General features: G+C 42.7%; 1 protein-coding gene across 6 annotated transcripts in view; it reads left to right on the forward strand.

The window, feature by feature from the left end:
* Positions 1-15,063: 15,063 nt before the first annotated feature.
* BLTP1 (bridge-like lipid transfer protein family member 1) overlaps positions 15,064-18,976 on the forward strand; it is an 88,741-nt gene continuing 84,828 nt past the window's right edge. For all 6 annotated transcript variants that reach the window (XM_082281537.1, XM_082281538.1, XM_082281541.1 and 3 more), the window contains exon 1: positions 15,064-15,155. The gene's annotated coding sequence lies outside the window, so the exon portion shown is untranslated. The remainder of the gene's footprint in view (positions 15,156-18,976) is intronic.

Genomic DNA, 18,976 nt, shown 5'->3' on the forward strand with positions numbered 1-18,976 from the left:
TGTGGCATCCTCCGCATGCCCACAGCAGCAAGAGCCAAGAGTAGTTGTCCCAAACCACACAGCCAAGCAGCTGTGTTGTCCGAGGTATTCAACACTGTAGAATGCTAAAATAATTATTTTCCCCCTTTTTTTTCTTTAATTTTTAATTAATTTGGAATGTAGCAAGCCCTAATCAGATAAAAGAAATGACCACTCATTACTCAGAAAGAAACAGACACAGAACAAATGCTCCCTTTTCTTTAATGTGCCTCTGGGAACAAAGAAGCAGGAAAATTGGAAAATTGAAATTGGAGCAGAGAGTCTTAGAGTCTCTGTAAGGGAGGAATGATGTAGCCTTTGCTACACAGTTCCTTTGACCTCCTTCACTCAAGTTTCTTCCATGATGCCCTCACTAATGGTGCAGATCCTGCAGAGGTACTTGGGAGCAGGAGGGGTTAATAAAATAATTCTCTGCTTTTATTCACCCCCCAAGCCATGTGTAAGTTTGGGGAGAAAAAGAGTATTCTTTATGCTGGCGTATGGAAAAAGAATGCATTCTTTGGGGTTTGTCATAATGTTTAGGAAGATTTTATTTTCATGTGAATGTCAATCCAGCCAACAGGTATTTTCTGAAGTGATATAATTATTTTCATCATGATTTTACTTCCTTCACCAGAATTTACCCAGTTTTCTGCATGTGTATGTGTAGAAAAAGAAAACACATTCCATGAAAACCTTGAAAAAGATGGGAGCACTTGAAAAATCATTGGCATTACAGATTTTCTACCAGCAATTCCACTTAAGAGTGCAATGAGAAAGCACATGGCAGATTATTTCCTCTCACTTTTCATGCTTCCAAAAGAGTTAGAGGTGAGAAGTAATATCATAATGAAGTCAGTAAAGACAAGTTTTACACTGCCCAACAAATTAAGAAGGGTCAAAACTTTGTTAGAGGATCAGGTCCTACACTAAAGGAAAAATAATTGTCTAATAAGACAGTTCATTGGTGACACAATGGAGCATTACTTGCACCACCAATAGAATGCAGCTCCATTCAGGAAAATGTTTTAAATTAATTTCTAATAGACCATGCTTGCTACACAAGAACAGGCAACAAGTTCTCGTGATATTTCTTCAGAGAAACATCTTACTGAGGGACCTGAGGAGAAATCGCTGGGAAAACTCTTTAAAGGTGCTTTTAAAATTAGAATGTTGTACTACCAGATAAAAAGACAAAGTTAAAAGTGCTGCAGATTTGCTGATAGGAAGAGTACCTACTGAAATATCTTTGTAGTCTCCCATAAAAGTTGAAAATACACTTATTTCAAATGTTGAGGAAACAGTCTCTGTCAATCTGCTTCAGTATTTCAAGCAATGTGAACCCAGAAAGAATAAATTGCTCAAATCAGGGTTATGTGAACAACGTGGGTTAATTCTCAGAAGAAGAAATGCAGACACTGCAAAGTCAGGAACTGCCCAAAGAATGGGAGGAATATTCAGAAAAATTAAACAAGGAATACTGATAATGTTTGACTAGGTAATCCTTCACAGGTATTTTGTATAAACTATACAGTATTACAGCACTGCACAGATATGTGCAACAGTTTGACCAGATGCTTATGCTTAGAAACAATTGTTATAAAAGGTAATTAAAAAATCATATTTTAACCACATTTGCTGTATCCATGTTAGCTTCCTGAGGCTCCACTGGTAAATATGAAAAGGAGCCCCATAACCAGCTGCCCCATTTGATTTCAAAGAACTAAGCTAGTAGCAATAGAGTAAACACAAAATATATTACTTTGTCACAGTTTTGCAAAACATCTGCAAAATAAGTAAATAAACAAAACCCCAGAGATTTTTTCAAAAATTCTTCAAATGAGCCTACAAAACAACACTTACCATGGAACTTCATTAAAGAAAATTAATGACATAATCTCTCTGTGTGTTTACCTCTTCAGAAAGATTACTTGAGGCAGGAAATCTTTAGATAAAAACCTTTAATGATGCTAAGTCTCCTATCTAACCTCCTTCCCGAAAACATTACAGTTAATGATGACAAATTCTTTCCTTTTGTATCATAATAAAATTCAGTCTTTGTATGTGGTTCAATAAGAACAAAAGACAATTTGCCCTCCTTCTTTCTGATTATAGATTGAAACTGGTAATTACGAGAGGTTTAAGAAGGTGGAAAAAATGGTTTTCTTCCTTTGTCACTGTAGTTTTTATTTGCTGTGAACTTGCAAACAGATCAATTTAATGAAGGACCATCAAATTCGGGAGTTCTGGGGTACAGTGAATGAAGGACTCTGCATTTGCTTTTCTCTGTCATAGGCTGCAGAGAGAATGAGATGAACCTACAGGATGCTGTCAGAGCAGATAAGAAGGATAAAAGTATAGTTGCACATGGAAGAAAGACTACCTGGTGATGTGTATGATCCTGTGAAAGTCAGGAGCTGTGAGAAGAATTTACAAACCAGAAAAATGGAAGGGAAAACAAATGCTGCCAGCCTGGAGTGTGGTATGAAGTACCGTGGCGGGAAAGCTCATTTCCAGGTAGTCCTATCTAAGGGCCACATGATGCTTGGGAGCACAAAAGTGCCAGCAGACCTGCTTACCTACTTATACTGCTAAATATATTGGGAGTTTATCACAAGTTTTCAGTTATTATGCAAAAAATGAACCTGGGCCAGTTCTGTTTGTATCTAATGAGAAAAGAGTCAGTTTTGCAGAAGAAATTATGGAGCGAGGGATTATGCAAAGAGGACTGCAGGCTTGTTCTTCAGTTTAATTATGATTTTGCATCTGAGTCTACAATAAGTGCTGTCAGTGGTGCTAGAGGCAATGAGTCCTCTGTTACTCAGAGGATTTGCAGAAACCTTTTGCCCTTTAAAGTACCCACCATCAGGGACATGCATGTAGAAAAGGCTCTGGAAAATGCTGGTACTTTGATGACATCATGTACTCCTGAGAAGGTGATACCTAGGTTTAAATCCCAGCAATAACTTAAGCATTTCCTATACTAAGGCTGTGTTCTGACAATCACTGCTGGGAAGGTGGTGGCAGCTTTAGACACATCTGTCCAGAGCTGCTTGTTACTGCTCTGCCAGAGCTCACCCTGGCAGTTCAGCTGGGGGAATTGATCACTGGAGTGCTCCTCATCAACACTGCCACAGAAGTCAGCCCATCTACTTTGTGCTGCTGCTGTGGCTACCTGAAGTCACTCAGCTGATAAAACACTGGCGTGGCTAAGGAGAGCTCATGTAGTCTGTTGCCTGGCTGAACTCTGGGGATGGGACTGCCCTCAAGCAGCTGCTGCTGACAAACAGGAGAGACTGTGCACAGATCATCTGAAGGACACCTAACGCTGCTGCCAGTGCTACCTTTGGCAGGCTGGAATCAATACCAGTTGCTTTAGAGACTCCTTATCTGTCTGGGTAAAGCCAGAGACTCTACAGAAGCAGCATCTTAAAAGCTCGAAAAGCACAAAAGCACAAAGCTGATGTTTGAGGCAATGTAGGTCCACAGTAGTTTATTAAGAAAGCTCTTACTGAAACGGTAAATGAAATTGTCTGAGCAATTGTCCCTTAGCATTGTACATGCAAAAGAAAAAGAAATGTGTTTAATTCAACATTGCATGTCTTTGTCTTTTACAGGAGCTGGGTAACAGTAAGGCATTGATAAAGTTCAATCAGGAACTTTAGGAAGTTCTTAGCTGAACAGAAGGTTCTGGTAGGCACTTTGTTACTGGAGCTGGGCCAGGGGAGTTGAGGAAGGACTCCCACAGCTCAGAGAATTGCTGATACTTTCTTGTAGGTCCAACACAGAATGTAAAACAATACATGATAATCTTTTGAAGTACTTGCTGGAGTTTCCACTTTTTGAATTTAAAATACACAGCACTGCAGTTCAGGCAAGGAAACAAAACAGCACACACAGGAGTGGACTCCCTTGCCTGAGTCTAAAATGTAAACAAAGCACACACCCTCAAACAAATACCCACCATAACCCCCAACCCCAAACTGCAGCCCTTCTGAGTATACTGAATTCTGCTCTTACCTACAGCTGTTACCAGCTTTTACTACCTCCTTCTCTCACTAAAAGTAAAATCATGCTCAATTTCAACTCTCAAATCACTGTATTTTCCAGGCAGAAAGAAAACACCTTTCCTAGAGGGGAACACCCAAAGAAGAGCTCTGTTTTAAAGTGATTTTCCATCTTTGTCTGTGCTGGAGCTGGGCTGAGGCAGAGGTGACCATCAGAAGTGACTGGGGAACTAGGAAAGAAGCTCAGTGCTCATTTTCTCATGGTGATTAGGTCTCAAACTGAGATCAAGGTCTGTGCTCTGTGTGCTCACACCTCATCCCAGTTGTGTACCAGACACAGCCTTTCTGGGAAGGAAGCTGGGGTATTTTGCTCAGAGATGAGCCCAGCACTCCTGGTGATAACCTCAGCTGGGACTGATAGATCAGACCTGCAAGTTTTCACTACATGCCCCTGCTAGGCAGAGCAGGCATCACCTCTAAGTCCCTGGCAGAGCCACACTGAGGCCAGTGTGTCCTGGGAGCTGGAAAACTGTTAATACCACTGAAAGGCTGTGTCAAGGTCCCAGTCTGGGGCTGTTTGTTCAGAAGACAGATCAACAACACAGCTGGAAAATGCCCAGGTACAGCTTCCAAGCCCTTTCCAAGCTCCCTGCCCTCATCATAACTCTTCTCCTCTATTATCTTGGTGTATCCACCTTGGATAGGGGAGCCAGACCTGCCAAGTCACCCTGTCAGAAGCTCACTGCTCTACCAGTGTGCAATTTCTCCTTGTCCCTGCTCTCCCTGTCTTTTTGCAGTTTGTCAGCATCAAGCTCTTCCATTCCCTTGCATATGATGACAAACACCCAGGGCTCTGGAGCTGGGGAGGGGCAGGTGAGAGATGCAGCAGCAACTATCAAAGAGGGAAACGTAGAAAATTGAGAACAAATAGTAAAAAAATAAATCAGTATTCAGGAGGATTTTGTGTTTGCAGATAATTATACTAAATCCATCACTTCTGTCATCATTATCAGGGCCCTGTGACACAGCCTGTCCTCACTGGTTTTAGTGGGCTTCAGATTAGATCTGTAATCAATATAAAGTATTAAAAGACCTGATTAAGAAACAGCTCCAGGAGTCTGGCTGGTCAAAAGCCATTTTGGTGCTTGAATGATACCCTCTGCTCAGCAGTCAGCTGCATCGCTCCTGGGCCCTTTGCTTTCAGAGGATGTGTCTGTGGGTGACAGTGACAAAGAGAAATACATCTAGGAGACACCATTTGATCCAGGGCTGCTCCCTGCCAGGAAGGGCTGACTCTGGACTGACAAAGATGCTTGTTCTTAGATTGAAATACTAAGCTGGCATCTCCATTGCACTAGGCCAAAAGAGAGTAGGCTTGTTTTTTTGTGGGAGTGCTGGTGCTAAAGCCAGCAGTTTTCCTTTTTGCTCAGTCTGCAAAAGCAATGACCAATATGGTCAAAGTCAAAGGAATACTGTCAGTTTAGCAGAAGCACTCTTTCTAGAGATTTTGAAGTCTCACTTGTAAAGTCTGGTAGGAGCAGAGTTTCTTCCATTGCACAGTTAATACTGAAAACACTTTCCATAGTAAATTTGATTTGCAGTTTCCTTCCCTGCCTCTTGCACATGTAAATTGCATAAAAATAAAAATGTAAACTCTGTAAACACATTCGAAAGCAAAAAATCTAAAATTCCCCAGAACTCCCCAGAACCTCATGGCACATCTTGTCCTCTGGTAGTGCTTCAAAGGGAAGCTTGCTTTAGGAAGTCATCAAAGACATTAGGAAATAAATCTGCAGACTTTTGAATAGTTTTCTACCATTTTTTGACTCATGGAAAATACAGTATATTGTTGCTGCTTGTCTGAAAAGCTGAAGTTTTCTTGTCTTGGCTCAAAAATGAGTAAAAACTCTTCTTCCTTAGCTAACAATTGGGCACCTTGGGGAAGACGTGTATTAAAAACATTAATGTTTGTCACATTAACTGTCACATTTCCCACAATGCAGTGTTGGCTAAAGCTCAAAGAAAATATCTCTGGAAAGAATACAGTGATTTAGTGGCACACATGGCCAGGTAGATCTGCTCATGAGAACTCACATGTTTCTGAAGAAAGAGGTGTAGGAAAACTCACAGACAGACCCCCCTCCTTTTACAAAGCACATGGGCTGATGCTATGCTTGTTTCACAAAACATTCTGTATATTTCTTGGAAAAAAGCACAAACAGTTCCTGAAAAGGCACTTAGAGTAACACTTTCCAAAGTGATACTGACTCTGTCCTAGCTTAAAAGAAAGCTTTCTGGCCATCCCAGGGAGAAGGGAAGGGAGTAAGTCTATCCTATCAACAAACCCTTTCCTGTGCACGTGTCGAGCCAGGGAATTTGGATAACTGCAGCCATAGGAAACTATGCAGCTCCTTCTGCTAAAAGATAGTGCTTCCCTATCTCCCCCATTCCGGCCACTGCCACAGGAAGTGTCCAGGATTTCAGATAACAGCTTTTGAGGTGGCACAGAAATGGTGACCAGTGTTCTCTTTTCAACACCAACAGTTTCAGTAACTTCGACCCTTAGTTCAAGGGCACTTGCTGGTGGTGACCGTTTTCAAGGATGGCTCAGGTAGACAGAGAGGACACACTGTGCAAACAGAAAATGTTGAGCTGTAATTTGCCAGCTATCCATGAGATGGGAAAAATGAAAAGCTGACTTTTTTTGAAGGCAAAAACCACCTCAGTCTTACAGGGTGGCAAATGGCAGTATAGTCAGAATATAATCAGGGAAGCTGCTTAGTTTAATGAATGCAAATGTGATAAAATGCTTGTTTATAAATTACTTACTGCTTGTAAATAATTTGTGAAGTATTTATTAGTTAAAATTAGCAAAATCATATGTCTCCAAGGTTGTGACCTGTATATTAGCAAAGCTAAGTGTTACCTCCTGCCAGTTTTCATCATCAATTTTTATTGCTAATAACAATATATTTATTTGCACTGCTTTGTGCAGTACCCAGGCTAGGTGGGATCTGAAGTGATTACACTGTGAAAGTGCCAGTAACACTTCCTCTGGGTCTCTGGGGAATATTAATGGCATGCACCCTGCCTCCATGGATGTCATGGTCAAAAGTTCCAGTGATTTCACTGAGAACAGGACCAAGCCTTACATTTGCTGCTCAGTTCTCTCCTGGCATGATCCCATTCTCCAAGCTCAGGGCTTGGGAGCTCTCCATAGGCCAGAAGTCCATGGTCAGTCCTGACACCTCATTAATTAACTTTCTGGATGCAGTATGTCTTGAAGCCTTACCTCTTCTATTTCTGCTGCTGCTTGTTATTTTAGTAACGTTTTTGAAGTCACCTTGCTCACCCTGAAGTGTTGTGAGCCTGGAAGGTAAGATGCAGTATCTTTGCAATTTGACACTCTAGCCTTTGGAAGTGGAGGTATCCCCAGTGAATTAAGACGCTGCCCTTACAGCTCTGTCAATGCTATAGTTCTCCCATTTATCCTGGAAAACACAGGAGACCTGGAAAATATGTGTAAAGAAGTCACTTCATCTGTTCATAGGAGCAGGCACTGCTCTAGCTGAGTGTGGTCACCTCTGTGGCCTTGAAGTAATTCAACCAAGCAGCTATCCACAAAAGATCGGAAAAAGATGACGTTAGAGATGTATAATGTGCCAGAGGATCTCCTAGGCAACTTCCAACACCCTTGGTCACTTAGGGCACAAGCATTTCAAGTGCTGAACACAGGTAAGTTGCATTGCACAGTAATTTACAATAATAAATCATCACTGTTTCCTGTGTTTAATAGCTCTCCACGAGCACAATTTTGACAGCCTTTGGTCTGGTTTTTATGCCACAATTATTACCTTTACACCTCTTCTTTCACCTCTAAATCATTTTCCTAAAATCTGCACTTAAGCACCATTATTCCCTCAGTGGCACAATTATATCACCCCTTAAAATTCATGTTATATTTGTGCATGAAGAATTCACTGTTGGATTCCTCCATCCTTTTTACTTTTAAACCAAAAAATGAACAAGTAATGAAAGGAATAAACTCCCACGAAGTCTCAGTATGATCCTGCCACACAGCAGTCATTGAGTCGCCAAGTGAAAAGTAGCCTCTTCAACAAAAACATTGGAGGAGGTTGAAAAGAAATGTAGGTGGATATTTGTTATTTAAAAAGGCTTATTGTACAGAGCTGGTATTAAACATGGGGTGATATCCCTGTGTCTGTCTTTATACACCCAAACTTCAAGTCTGTGGCAATTTCCAAAGTGCAAGGAACATGGAGTATAAGCCAGAATTATTTGTAAACATGGGATAGCTGAGATTTATATAACAGGCTACTGCAGATTTATGAATCCAGGAAAGGAAATAATTACAAAGGAAATTAAAGTTAAAAATAGTCATGAACCACCAAAAAGAATGTGCTTGCACCTCTTTCTCTGGCAACAGAGTGTAACACCCACTTGCTGTGTGGCAGTTCATTCTTCTAGATAATTAGTAGTGCCAGGAATGGGGTCTCCAGTTTAAAAAAGAAACTTTACTTGGTAAATACTTCTCATTATATGTTCAAAATGGGTTTTAGATTGCCTAGACAAAAGGCTTATACTATATGCCTGTGCATCTAGCACAAAAAGTCTAATAATAGTGTGTTTCAGTATAATGCACTTCTTTTGAGAGCTGGAATAACTAAAAATAAGAGAAGTTTTAAAGCCTAAAGCTAACCTACCATCTGACGATATTTATTACCAGCAGAACAGCATAAAACACACTGTGTGAAATGTAAGATATGAACACTGAAGGAATGGACACAGCTGCTTCTAGTTACCCTGCAGATAACTATTTATAGGGCTGGAGACACACAATAAAATCCAGTATAAATCAAAAATGCAACTGGCCAGAACCAAAATGGGGACAAAGAGCTCTATGACACTGGATATTGCTGTCACCTGTGGTACATACAGTGGCATTGGGGCCACGTCAGGGAGCTGGGAGGATGTCCAGGACCTGTAAGGGTTTCCAAATACTGCCCTGAAGCCAGGTACAGGTTTTTAGTGAGTTCAGTGAACAGATCACAGGAAAACACAACAGCAACCATTTTCTTAAGAGTACGGAAGTTATAATCCATACCAAAAAAATCTATACTGTAAAAAGGAAGCAGTTACACAATTAAGCTCCACATGTGCACATCCAGCAAGTGATGTGGGGGACAGGTGAGAAAGGTGGGTTTCTAAATAGTAAATGAAGGATTTTGTGAAAAAACTTGTGCAGGTGCAACACAAGGCCACTCAAGTGTGTTTTAGTGATTGCCAAGACACAGCAATGGGATCTCATGGAATCCCTACCTGTTCACTTGTTTTCACCTGTCATTTTCTGAAATTAAAAGTACCAATTTTTCACAGAAATAGGATGTTTAGTGCTGTCTGAAAACAGTTTTGATAGATGAATTTTAGCAAGTTTGTGGTGTCTACAAGCTATACCCTAGGTTTGCTGAAATCACTGTTCATTTTGTATGGTTTGATGCCTGCTGCCTCACAAGATAATGTGTATGCAATAGGTCTGAGTGAGAGGAACTACAAAAGCCTGAGAATCTGGCTAAACAATACTCATATCTAAAATGCAGATTTTATTATCAGTGTTGGTTTACCATCACACTCATTAATCACATCAGAAGGAAAGAGTTTACAGAAGTGATAGTTTGAAGAAACTAATAAAAAACCAAACATGTTTTGTTAGTATTCTCGCATTCTACTCTGCTCATCAAAGTGAAAATGATATTGCTTAGTTTGGAGGAATATGACTGCATAACCTTTATGTAGGGTAAGTTATATTTTCCTTCACATTTTGTTTAGGGATTGAATGAAGAATCACTTGATCCTTCCACATTTTTCTTATATTCACGTAAGATCTGATTGCACAGATCCAGACACCAATAAACTACTCTCAGAGCAAGGATGATTTCTTTAGCTAACCTGTTTGGGAATCAGTTTTTGGGTGCACCATAAGATGGGGAACTCCTTTTAAAAACGAGCACCATTCATGTAAAACTCCTTGAATGAACATGCTTTGGAAGTTAAAAAGACACTGTGAGTATTGAAAGGTCAAGTATGGAATAAATTAATTCTGTAATTGATAACAAGCGACTTCCAGATCTGGCAAATTATGTACTTAAAACAAGTTATTAATATTCGTTTGTTTTCTGAACTGTCTGTTTTTATCCTCAGATGAAAGAACCAAGGAATCTAATATTTTTCCCCGAAGTTAAAGGATGTGGGTGTTTTGACCCAGCAGCTTCTGGCTTGTTGAAGTAAGTTTTCACCATGTTGTGAATATTTTGCATAAGGAATATTTATATTTATTTATCTCTAAGCTCAGCGTTTGTTTGCTTTTAATGTAATCTAGAATGAACTCTTATAGTAAATACTGATGTTATTTGGAGGAAGCATAAATCAACCATTGATATCCTCACAGCTCCAGCAACTTCAAACCCCTCACTAAAGCAGAGCTGAAGAGAGAATTAAGTTTCATAACACACAGACTGGTAGTAATGTGATTTTTTCTTTCTTATCTATTTGCAATTGTTGCCTCAGAGCTGTGAGAAAGAGGGAAATATTTCAAATTCTGAGTTGATTACCATGCTGCTCTTGGTCCACCCAAGGTGTGAGACGCCCATATCTGCACTCTGCAGCCTCCTTTGATACCAAATGCAGCATCAGGAAAACAATTGATTTTCTTTTCTGGTATTCTTAGAGAACTCCCTGCAAGAGGATTGCCTGACAAGGGCTTTTCAATCTGATAAGGCTATGGAAGGGCTCTTTACAGCCTCCTGATTAAATGAATTTTCTCCTAAAGTAACTGATGCCAGTGAAGCAGCTTCCAGCTCCACGATGGTGAATGCCTGATTCTGCTTACTGGGCTGTTGCAGGATTTTTAGAGGGGTCATACCTGTGAGTGTCATTTAATGCCCAGTTGGGCAGTGACTGCTCCATTCCCCTGGAAAATGCCAGGGCTGCCCTAACAAGGTAAATGGTTTAAGTCCCAGAAATGAGTAGAAATATTCAGTCACATTTTGCTTTTGTTAATGGTGTCTTGTACCCAGCAGCTTCTGGTTCTGTCTGAACAAATTCTGGAAGCCTCGACATCAGCTTGTCTGTGACCCTTGGATGGCATCACCCAAAGATAAAGAAATGAACAAATGACTTGGGAGCTTTTAGAACGATGTTCAGAGAAACATCTTCCACTGCAAAGTAGAAGAAGCATAAATAATTTAAAGACAGTGCTTTTACTCAACTACTCCTCTTTGCTTACAAAGAAAATCTTGGAATTTCGGGCATGAAAGTAAACATACAGAGGTAAATGGGAATGCTACCCAATGTAAAACAAGTTAGAGCATAGAGGATGATGGGGTTGTAATTTTCCGTAACTTGAAAGTTATATGATGAGACAACACTTACAAAATCTCTTTTCAGTTGCCATGCTGATAACTTGAGCTGCAACATCATATGCTGGAAATAATTAAGGATGAAATATTTGTGAAATATCTGTTTTCTAGACCATGAGAAAAATTTGGGCAAGATTGAAAAGTTATGCCCTAGAGACAACATTCAAGTCTGGGCCATTTGTGCCGTGTGAATGTACATAACACCATCAGAAGCTGCCAGTTTTCCCCCAAAAAGGAAATGAGCCTCTGGTGTGTGTTACAGAGCAGATAGGAGTGGAAGAACCCCCTGACTTAGCCCCACCCTGCAAAACGTGAATCTAAATATTACAGTCATCTTGTTACTCTGCTTTAAAGATATTGAATTGTATTGCAGTGCATTATATTTCATCTGTTAATCTCCAGCTGCCTCAAGAATAGTTCTGTGTATCAGGAGAGGCTTTCCTGGTGCTTCAGATCTGAATCATCAACTGGATTACAGAAGACAAAGGTAATTAATCAATTACCTTTGAGCTTTTAGGTTTATGTGGATAACGTATCTTGAAGTTTTGATTATTAGTTTACCCTTTTAAAAGTAATTTCTACAAATAAATTTCAAATGCCAAATATATTTTATTGTTGGAATCAGCGTACAGAAGGAAGGGCTGAGAAAAGCAATTCAGAGTCATTCCTTATTGGAAAGAAAATAAGGAAAAACTCCTTTAAGAAGACAGAGAATGAAAAGAAAGCAGGGGGAAAATATCAGGAGCTAATTTGTAGACACTCCCCCAAAAGGTCATAGGAGGCAATGGAAGGAATGAAACTGGTGATGGAAATCAGCATCAGCGGCAAACATCCCAAAAATGCAATCTTCAAAAAAGCAGCAGGCAATCGGGCAGGGGTGCTGTGAGAATCCACAAAGCTCACGTCAGCACTAACCTACAGCAGCCACCAGCTCCAGTCCTCATCACACCCAGGCAACACCGCTGCTTCCAGGGAGCTGCACTCAGGGGTCAGAAACTTGGACATAACACCAAGAGCCCACCTAAAAAGAGAAAATCCTGGCACCCACTTTCCACGGCCTCGGGCTGGGATGCAGTGACTCACTGCATTGTCCATGTGCAAGGCATGCTGAGAGCCTGAGAAGAACCAGTTTGCTTGGACCGAGTAAGATGATGCTGACAAAATAATTCTCAGGTGTAAGAATAGAGGGATTTGAAAACTGAACAAATCTAAATCTAAAAATTATAGAAATTGTTGGCAGTAATTGCTAAAATTACTCTTTGTTACTGGTTTTGGAAATCGTTCTTATTCTTGCTGCATTAACAAAGGGACAAAGACATAGGAAACTGCAGTGCTGCTGGCTGTCCTAAGGCAAAGTGAAGCTGTTAGACTGCAGGTTACAAATACACACAGGGACTCATTTTTTATATAAACATATTGGATTTAAGCTGATCTTTGCTTAAAAATATTGCGTGGAATTAACTTCTGTGCTTGAATTTATCTGTTGTACAACTAGACTTAAAGCCTCTCCATTTCCTGCCCACCAATGAAACTGGGATAAGTCCCAGAATTTTGGCTATCCCGTCTTTTCTATTTCAATCCTGGTAACTTTAAGTTGTGGTATTACACTAAGAATAGAAATCATTTCTCCCTCTGCCTTATTTTGGTTGTTCTGGGACACATTCTGCTCAGTATTGATAGGAGTTTAAAAATAAGTCTAGTCAAACATAAAAATATTTTTGTGAGAAGAAAGTGCACGTTTCTTTTACAGAGAATGTAAATATTAGTGTCCTTTATGAAACAAATAAGTTCAAAGGTGTAGAGGGGTAAATATTTTTCCTCATGCTAATCCCATATTTCAGTTTTCTAGCCAGGCCTGTATCAGCATTAAAGCTTTTACTTCCATCTCTTACAGCAGGCACAGGTCCACCTTCCCCAAGTTCTAGTGATAGCTTTGAGCTAAAATTTCTCCATGTGACTTCTCTGTGTGGACCTCATTAAAGCCTTCAGGCACCATGTGGATAAAAACATTTGGAAGAGCCTCCCAAGACTCCATCCCTTCAGCACAGCAGGTCAGAGAAGAGTGCTGGAGTGCACAGCTCTAGCAACAGCAGGGAAGGAGGTGGAAAGGGGGGCTTCAATATGAAAACCAGGAATACTTAATATTTTTCTTACTATGTTTAGTATGATGGGAATGTAATAAAAAACAGCGAGGATAAACCTCGTTAGATAACACTTGCTTTGATGGTGGTTCATCTGCTGGGTGGAGGATGCCTGGAGCTGCTCTGAGCACGGCACTGTCCAGCAGGATGCTGAAGGGCAGCTGGGGTCAGGGTTCACCTGTGGTTTGTGGCACTGCTCAAGGGATAATCCTGCCAGTGCCTTTCTGTGCCAGGTTAAGAGCCCTTGCCAGGCCCCCAGTGGCATCCATGCCCTTGTGCAGAGAGCAGGATCATGCTCTGTGTTTGCTGATCCAGCTGAAAGTTGGCTCTGCTTGGGAAACCATGCGGAATACTTGAGCAGACACGAGGCAGGAGGCAAGAACATGCTCCTCCTCACAGAGAGGAGCCACGAGCCCTCTGCTCAACTGGGCTCAGTTTCACTTTGGCCCAAGCAAATCCAGGCAGCCCATAGACAGGGCTCACTGTCAGGCCAGTGAAAGCAGCACCCTGGTTTAGGGAATCTGTACTTCTCACCCACAGGATTTATTTTGCAGGTATGATCAGCCTTTTAATCCAGGTGCCCAAGGATGGGCACCCCTCGGGAGACTCTGCATGGTGCAGCTTCTGGAAACCTTGGGGACATTGAGGGAACATGGAGCTCAGCACCAGTGTTGACAGTGTGCAAGGATCACATGATAAAAGGTACCTATACACACACAGAGCCACTGTTTTGGTTTTCTCTAGTGTGCTACTGAAGGCTGTAGGATGCACGCCTGGGTGCTTTTAAGAAATTTAGGTGTTCTATTATGCCTGGGTGATTCTAAAGAAATGTGTTTGTCTTACTTGGCTACACCTGGCAGTCAAGTCACGGCCACCCGTGTTCAAAAATGTCTAAAAATTCACTTTTTATCTGGCTTTTGGGGGCCGGTTTTCTTCACCTGCATTGGAGGGCACAAAAAACGGGCGGGAAAACGAACAGCCCGTTACCGGGCGACTCGGCCAGCAAACCCCTCCGGTGCCTCGCACTTAAGCGCTGCGAGGACAAGGGCGAGCGGCAGGTACCGCGGGCGCGCAGGCGCTCGCTCTCCCAGCCGTCGGCGGGCTGGCAGCACCCCTTCTCCCGACGTAACGGGCAACTAACCGCGCCGGGGGCAAGATCCACTAGCGAGACTCCAATTTCGGGGCCGTGCGTCCGCCAGCTCCACAAGGTACCAGCGCCGGCCACGCCCGCGGCCGCCACCGCGCCGAGCACATCTGGCCGCTCCAGCTGTGCCCGCGCCTGCGCGCGCCGCGGAGGGGCGGGCGCGGCTCCCCGCACACACACACGGGGCAGGCGCCGCCCCTCCCGATTGGCGGAGCGGCACCTTGGTCCCGCCCCCAGGGGGGCGGACAGCCTCGCCATTGGCCGCGCCGGCCAGCGGCGCCTTTCTATTGGCTGCGGCGGCGCCGTGGGCGGGGCCGCGCCTTACCGTGAGGTGCGGGAGGACCCCAGCCGCCGCTGCCGCCGCCGCCGGTTCCGGGTCCGCGGGGGAGAAGCCGCGCAGGGCCATGGCGTAAGTGCGGGGGGGAGCCGGAACCGGGCTGCGCTCCGCTTCCCACCGGGATGGGCCCAGCGCGCAAGGGTCGGCCCTGCCGCTCGCCCTGGGCCTGCCGGGAACACGCAGCCGCCTCCGCGCCGGGAGGAGTCGCGGTTCGGCGTGGGGCTCTGCCAGGCCGGGACGGGGAGGAGGTCTGGTGCCCATCCGTCCGTCCCGGAGGGCGGTGTGCTCACCTCCGGGTGCCGGTCCCGCCTTGCTTCCCATGGTCCCGGCCGCTTCCTGGGGGAGCGATGCCGGGGGAAGCCCCTCCGGTGACGGGGGTTCCGTGTTTTCCCTTTGGAGCGGGTTAACGCCGTGCAGAAAGGGTGTGAGACCAGGGGGCGGGAGCTCAGGCGCCTCCGGTTGTGTTTGGCCTGAGAGGGAAGTTCCCTGTGCTGGTCCCTGGGCGGTGAAAGGCGATCTCTGCCAATGCCTCTGGTCCTGAGAGGGTTTAACGCACACACAGGGATTTAACACGACGTGCACCTGCTTTTTGGTGTGTCTGAAGCTGTCATGGTAATAATACATAATTCTGTTATCATAACGTGCTTGCACTTTGAATTATCAATAAAAAACCCGATGTAATTATCAATGTAACATGTGCACGACAGATATAATACACGACGTAACACTGATACGGTGGAGGTGTGTTTTGGAGGTGGCTGTGTAGCAAATATCCTAATCACAATTTCCATCTGGATTGGTTTCCCATCTTAATATACGTCTCCCCAGCAGCCTTTACTCAACTTTGTGAAAACTTCCGAAGTTGGTAGTTTGCTGCAACATGTAACTTCATCAGGCTTAATATTCAAAAGGCCACAATTGTTGCCATGTGAGTTTTTCTGTTGTGGCACTTAATCCATTAATTCTGCTTTTCTGGCTTGCTCTTTTTATTGCAGCCGTGCAGGGTTTCCCCTCCCCCGTGCTTTTTACCAGCTAAGCAATGGGGCCAGATATTTTGGCAACTGAGAAGAAAAACTGGAGTGTAGGAGTATTCCTCTTGTTTGTAAAAGTATGTTAATAGGTTATTCAAGCAGTCATTGATAAAAACAGTATTGAGTGTCCAGTTAGGCAGTTGGCTCTGAATGGGTGTTCAGGGATGTTTGTTTAGGATCATGGCCTGGACTTGCACGTTTTCACAGTGTTCATGAATAGGTTTTGCTTGTGGTGGATCATCTGGAGTTGATTGTGCAAAGGTATGGACACATTTAGGGAGAGCTCTTACCCTTGTGCATGGCGTGCTGAAGTCACTCACCCTTTTGGGAATGCTGTTGGAGACCTTTGGCATGTGAAATGTGCATCAGCTGCTGTTTGGTGATTGTTCTTTTGCACCATTTTACCCTGTGGGAAATAGGCAAGAGGTTAATGCTTTTGGTTAGCAGTGTGCAGTTATCCTGTGTTTACTGTGAAGTGTAATACCTTCTCCTAGTAACTTTTTATCTTCTCATATCACTTATCCTAGCACTTGTTGCTGCACCAAAATCGTTGTGGTGACTCCAGGCTGGGATGAACCTCTACATAGTTCCCTTAAGGATGATGGTATATGTAGCTACAAGACTGATTCTTAGTTTGATTTGTGGCAGGCTTCCCCTTTCCCCAAATTGTGGTGATGTGTCAGAGGAGAAGTTTAGAGGAAGATTACTTCTTGAAAAATTCATAGGTATGGAGTAGGTGACTTAGTTTCATAGAGCATTTCAAAGGTACGGTGCTGTAGCTCAAATTGGAAATGGGGAGGGAAAAAAAAAGTTATTGCCTTGTTGTTAAGACCAACAGCAAAGGCTCCAAAGGCAATATTTTGATTTTTCTCTCTAAGTTGAGTAGTGTGCATGAGGGAAATTCTTATTTATTTCTACTGTTGTGAGCCTCTATGTTCTGTTGTTTGTGAGTTTTGGGCTTGGGGTGGTTTTTTTTGTTTGTTTTGTTTTGTCCCTTTTTTTCCTCTGCACCGTCAAAACCTGGCAATGTAAGCAGGAAAAGAACCAGCTCTCCTGAACAAGTCTGGGAGGCAAGGTTAAGAAGTATATTTTTACTTTTTAGAAGTTAAATGAAAAATTATCCCAATTCAATCAGGGATTTCTAGGCTAGCAGTGGAAGTAGTGTATGTTGGTTTCCATGGCAGGAGTTTGTCTTTGATTTCTTCTGTAGGGAAACTCAGGTCCTGTACCATTAAAAATAGATAAATAAAAGATACCACTTGTGCTGTGAACCTCTACCTCATTGGGTAGGCTATTGTGAGAATGATTTTTATCTTACACTGACAGTTCCTTTGAGTATGCTTTAATCTCGATTTAATTAATTTTGAAGTAGACCTGTTATTTACTAAGCTACTGTAGTACAAAATTTGTTTGACTAAGGGTGTCTACACACCAGCTCAACCAGGTGTGGCTGTGCTGGGCTCTGCTTTCAGTTCAGCTGTTTCTGCTGGAGGTTGTAGTAGGATTTCATTAGTATAATTAAAGCTCTAGTTTATTTTGTTTACGGTTTACCGCTAGTGGGACTCCAAGCACTGGCAGACAGGGAGGAAAATAGACCTGAATCTTTTTTCTTAAAAAAGCCCAGAGGTGCTAATTTTAATTTGGTACCAGTTATGAAGGCGATGCAATGTGTCCTGTGGCAGAATTGCTCTGTGGGTGCTGTCACTTCCCTCAGTTTTTTTGTGTGGGTTTTTTTTTTGAGAAAAACTTTCCTTCTCTTCCTTCCTCTTTCCTTTGCTTGTTGACTGAAGAGTAGCTGAGTTTGCTAAGCAGTGCTGGGATGGGTTTGAAGTGTTTGACCTAGCTGGAGCATTTTGGGAGAGATGCCAAGGTTGGCAGCTTTTTGTTTTGTGAGATGTGCCTAATGTGCCTCTGGGTGCTGACAGTGTAAGAATACCCTGAGAGGAAAATTCAGTCCACTTGTGTCTACATTTGTGAGCCTCCTTTATAATATCATTTACTTATCTAAAGCTCTGGTTTCGTAACAGAAGTGCTGGAGACACTTTGAAAGGCAGTGATGGAGTGGGTAATGCAAAAATGCCTTTTCTTTCCATTAAGGAATTGCCTTGGGTATGGCTGCTTTTTTGGAGATGTGAGGCATCCAGACATATTATCTGCATACATTTATTGAGACCAGGGGGATTTGCCTTCTGTCATTTAATGTGTCACTTTGGGTGTAATTGTAACTCCACTGATTTGTAATTGCTGTAGAAGTTGGGAGTTGAGTATCCTTGGAATGGTAGTTAACCTCTAATAACACCAATTAACATATATTCGATAAACACTTGATTTCTGTGAACATCTGAGGGATATGTCTGGCAAATTTAAACTCCTAGTTTATTCCCCCCTTGAATTCCAGCAGTAATAAGGGAGTTGGCAATGTCCATTATCTCCCTATCCACTTCATGACCATATAAAAGGTTTTTTTCTCATTATGAAATTCTGTTTTTTCCCCCACCTTTGGACACCCCTTTTATTCAGCTGTTTCTACAAGGGTGTGCCGGGAAAACAGTGTTACAAAGGATGTGGTAGACAGATATTTCTTTTTCTTTCTCCTTTTCTTGCCCAGATCAAGACCCGTGTTACCCTAATGCTCCCAGGCACTGACTAAAACATTTATTGCCTTTGTCTTCAGGTGTAGGTGCAGGACAAACCTTTTACAGGTGCTTGCAGCTGCCAAGTGACTGCACTCTGACCGAGAGCCCAGTCATTGAGCTTGTGGTTTCTATCCTGCCAGCTCTTGCATATATGCATGCCTCTGTAAATGTTTAATGACTTAGCTCAAGCAGAGGTTTGTTCTTGGTGTTGAGTTAATTTGCCAGG

The sequence above is a fragment of the Coloeus monedula genome (genome assembly GCF_965178545.1).
Source record: "Coloeus monedula genome assembly, chromosome: 5".
Lineage (NCBI taxonomy): Eukaryota > Metazoa > Chordata > Aves > Passeriformes > Corvidae > Coloeus > Coloeus monedula.